Source organism: Cebus imitator, unplaced genomic scaffold, assembly GCF_001604975.1.
Source record: "Cebus imitator isolate Cc_AM_T3 unplaced genomic scaffold, Cebus_imitator-1.0 Scaffold189, whole genome shotgun sequence".
In the NCBI taxonomy this organism is placed as follows: Eukaryota; Metazoa; Chordata; class Mammalia; order Primates; family Cebidae; genus Cebus; species Cebus imitator.
Window position 1 is genome coordinate 2,456,188 of NW_016107504.1, and position 4,990 is coordinate 2,461,177.

At 36.7% G+C, this 4,990-nt stretch overlaps 1 non-coding gene across 1 annotated transcript; it reads left to right on the forward strand.

Moving 5' to 3' along the window:
• The first annotated feature begins 4,152 nt into the window (after positions 1–4,152).
• On the forward strand, positions 4,153–4,258 carry LOC119473856. The gene has a single exon (XR_005203104.1). It is a non-coding gene; the product is annotated as a U6 spliceosomal RNA (small nuclear RNA).
• Positions 4,259–4,990: the final 732 nt, after the last annotated feature.

A 4,990-nucleotide genomic window follows, 5' to 3' on the forward strand; every position in this document is an offset into this window, starting at 1 on the left:
CCTGGTAAAGACTTGAGGTCTTCTTGGGGAAGAATGGGAGAACAATTCACTACATAAATTGTCAGTAATGCAGTGGGGTCCTTCCTTGAGGTGATCCGGCCTCCCCTTCATTCAAAGGGTTCTGGGTCTGTAAACTGGCTCAAGTCCTGAAATTGATTGATGTGCTATGATTCTCTGCTTTTATACTTCAAATTAGTCTTTTTTTCCCCCCCTTTCAACATAGAAGTTTTCTGCTTATATAAGTTAAGTAGAAATGTAGTAGGCTTCCTATCAATGTCACTTCTAGGAACACCATGATTAATTAGCCAATGCCAGCACTTCACATGAATCAGACTATTCTGATTGCTGCTTTGCCTCTGTTGTCCATTACAGTGGCTATGATCACCTTTCCGCTGATGGTTGAGTGCTGCCACTTGGCCCCTGCCACTTTGGGATCCAACTATTTCCATTGTTTTTATATTTTGTAGTTGAGTGACTTTAGTTTCCACTATTAGATCTGACATACAAAGAAAAGCAATTGTAGGACTCTTCAAAGATGCAGGTGCTGCCCTCACAAATCTATTTCACAAGGCATTCATTAAGGGTATAGCTTCTGGATCCTCCCAGCTGGGATGAGTTGGTCTAAAGTGACTAATCCATTCCACCATCCTAATCTCCCTAAGCATTTGGATCCATTCCTCTACATTAAACCAAGGAAGATCAGGTATTTCACTCACAGTGGGCCATCTTTTAATCCATATTTCAGCTAATTAAGCAAATAAGCCATTAGAACCTTTTTTTTACCTCCCTGAGCTGCACGATTAAATGCAGTCCCTACTTAGTGAGCCAAAGTCAATAAATTCAGCCTGATTCAACTCTATGTTCCTTCCACAATTATCCCACACCCTTAATATCCATTCCCATGTCTGTTCTCCAGATTTCTGTTTATATGCATTAGAGAACTCAAGTAGTTCTTTTTGAGTGTAGCACACCTCCTGATGGGTCACACTCTCAACCTCACCTCCAGGGGACCACTGGGACTTTAGTCTAGTTATAGGTCTGGAAACAAGCAGGGGTGTTGGGTGTAGCTCCTGAGGAGAATCTATGTTTTCTTGGCTGACAACTGCCTCAGGGGAGGCCATCATTGTTGCCTCAGGCAGCACAGGGTTTACCTCCTCAAAGGTGTCAAGGCTGGTGGCAGCATGGATCAGGGAGGGATTGTTGCCACTACTGGGGATGAGAAAGCTGTTAATTCTGGCAAAAATTTTCATCAGAGTTTACAAACTCATTGTCTCCACTCAGTGTCCCCAGCTTCATCAGGGTCCTCCCACAAGTCTCTATTCCAAGTTGCAGGGTACCATTCTTATCCAATCAATGCTGTCACTTTAACAGTAGACACTGGGTAAGGCTGTGCATGCACCTTTCATTGCAGGTCAGCCACTCACATGATAAGAGCTTGTGTCTGGTTTTCCACAATTTCAGCTTTTTCTCTACTTTGAGGAGATAAGGTTCTCATTCAAGGCAGTCTTAGCAGATTTGTGGCTCAGTATTTGCTTCTGAGTTCGTGAGTTAGAATCCCTGAGTTCATCATTTTCTTTCATCACTTTGTCCACTGAACTGAGGAACAACCAAGCTACATTATGTTCCTTGGTTCCCCACATATGGTCAAAGGTATTATGTATAAAGTCACCAAACTCCTTGCCTCTCTCAAGCAGTGACTCAGAAGTGTCAAATACATTTATTTTGTATAACTCTCTAAACAGTTCATGCCAAGGACTATCAGTGTTCTCCATGCTATTAGAAGTAGGGTCCTTAGCATTTTTTGGTCTAATCATATTAAGCAGCCAACTCCAGAAACTCCAAAGCCAATGAAAGAACTTCATTCTTAATATTCCTTTCCTTTAGAACCACTCCTGATACCAAAATCTATATTTGTCATGGTTCTCTAAAGGGACAGAACAAATAATAAGAGAGAGATATATATATACATATGGAGTTTATTAAGTATTAATTCACATGATCACAAGGTCCCACAATAGGCCATATGCAAGCTGAGGAGCAAGAAGAACCAGTCCGAGTCCCCAAACTGAAGAATTTGGAGTTTGATGTTCAAAGGCACGAAGCATCCAGCATTGAAAGATATGGTCTGGGAGGCTAGGCCAGTATCATCTTTTCATTTTTCTGCCTGCTTTATATTCCAGTTGCACTGGCAGCTGATTAGATGGTGTCAGTCCAGATTAAGGGTGGGTCTGCATTTTCCAACCCACTGACTCAAATGTTAATCTCCTTTGGCAACACCCTCACAGACACACCCAGGATCAATACTTTGCATCCTTCAATCTAATTAAGTTGACATTCAGTATCACAGTTGGATAGTGTGATGCCTCAGGTTTGCTCTTTTTGCTTAGGATTGTGTTGGTCATAGGGGCTCTTTTTTGGTTCCATATGCATTTTAAAGTAGTTTTTTTCCTAATTTTGTGAAGAATATCAATGTTAGTTGAATGGGAATAGCAGTGAATCTATAAATTACTTCAAACAGTATGACCATTTTCATGAAACAGATTCTTCCTATCCAAGAGCATAGAATATTTTTTCATTTGTTTGTGTCCTCTCTTATTTTCTTGAGCAGTGGTTTGTAGTTGTCCTTGAAGAAGTCCTTCACATCCTTGTTAGCTATATTAGTAGGCATTTTATTCTCTTTGTAACAACTGTGAATGGGAGTTCATTTATGATCTGGGTCTTTACTTGTCTATTGTTGACATATAGGAATGCTTGTGATTTTTGCACATAGATTTTGTATACTGAGACTTTGCTGAAGTTGATTATCAGCGTAAGGAGCTTTTGGGATGAGACAATGGGATTTTCTATATATAGGATCATGCTGTCTGTAAACACAGACAGTTTGACTTCCTCTCTTCCTATTTGAATGCCCTATATTTCTTTCTATTGCCTGATTGCCCTGGCCAGAATTTCCTATACTATGTTGAATAATAGTGGTGAAAGAGGGAATCCTTATCTTTGCAGATTTTCAAGGAGAATGCTTCAAACTTTTGCCCATTTAGTATTACGTTGGCTGTGGGTTTTTCATAAATGGCTCTTATTGTCAAAATTTTAAAAGGAAAAGCATTACCAATGAAAAAGAAGGGTATAAAAAGAATCAAATGTAAATTATAGAATGAAAATACAATAACTGAAATTTTAAAATCACTGGATGGGATGAATAGTAAGAGTGGATATGAAAGAAGATAGAAACAATGACCTAGAGGACAAATAAATATGTCCTGACCAACAGAGAGAAGTTGAGAAAAGCTGAATAGAGGTACATGGACCTGTGGGCAATTATGAAAACCAAACCACTTATAAATACAGTGGCTCTATGAGTTCCAGAAAGAGAAAAAATATTAAAAATAAAAATTAAAAAAAATAATGGCCCCAAATTTCCCAAACTTGACAAAAGGCATACATCTACAGATTAAAGAAGCTGAGAAAACCACAAATAGTATAAACCCCACCCCCCAAATCCATGCTAAGGCACATCAAAATTAAACACCTAAAAATTGAAGGCCAAAAATGTGCTCAAATAGACCATAAAGAAGTCATGCCTTACTTAGAGGGGAACACTTACTGCAAGATTTTTCATCTGAAACCATGGAGGCCAGAAGAAAGAGACACAACATATCACATTGTGAAGTATGGTATGTTAATGAATGGAAGACTCAATATATAAAAATGTCAGTCCTCTACAATTGATCTGTAGATTTAATGCAATCTCTATTAAAATTGAAACAAAGATTTTACAATATAGACAAACTTACTCTAAAAATTATATAGAAAGACACAGGCCCTAGAATAGCTTAAACAATCTTGAAAAGAAGAATAAAGTGGAAGAAACCATTCGATCCTATATTAAGAATTATTATATAATATGTACAGCAGTCAAGACAGCGTCATGTTGGTGGAGTAACAGATGTGTGGATTAATGGAAGAGAATATGGAATCTAAAAACAGATACACAAAAACATATCCAACATATTTTTGACAAAAGCGTAAAAGCAGTTCAATGGAGGAAGAATATACTTTTCAATAAATGATGGTGGAGCAATTGTCTCCCATAGGCAAAAACAAAAAATCTTCACTTAACCTCACACCTTATAAAAAAAACGTATCAAAATGCTGCTCAGTTTGCAGTACATTTGCTAAATTTGGAATGATACAGAGAAAAGTACCACAACACCTGCACAAGGATAACATGCAAATTTGTAAAACATTTTGTATTTGAAAAAAGGAAATTACCTGAAAATGGATTATGGTCTTAAATGCGAAACATAAAACTATTAAACTTTTAGGGAAAAACAGTAGAAAATCTTCAGGATCAAGGGGTAGGAAAAGAGTTCTCAGACTTAAGACTAAAAGTACAATCCAGAAAATCAAAAATTGACCGATTGGACCTCATTCATTTAAAAAACTTTGCTCTTTGAAAGACCCTATTAAGAGGATATAAGACAAGCTACATAGACTTGGAAGAAATATTCACAAACTATATCTGACAAATGACTAGTATCTAGAATATATGTAGAGTTCTCAAAATTCAACAGTAAAAAACAAACAACTTAATTAGAAAATGAGCAAAAGACATTAATAGTCATTTCACCTAATAGGCTACATGGATGTCAAATAAGCACATTAAAAAATGTTCAACATAACTAGCTATTATGAAAATGAATTAAAACAAAATAAGCTATCACTACACACTTAATAGTTAAAATAAAAAGTTAAATAAAATAAGTTAAATACAAATAAAAGTTGATAAAATGTTGTGAAGCATCAGTTGCTGGCAAGGACACAGAGAAACTGGATTATTGATAAATTGCTGGTGGAAATATAAAACGGTAAACCCACTTTGAAAAATGATTTGGCAGTTTGTTAGAAAACCAAACATTAAACTACTACACAAATTGGAAATTTCAGTCTGGGCAGTTATCCCAGAAAAATTAAATTTTTTTATTCACAC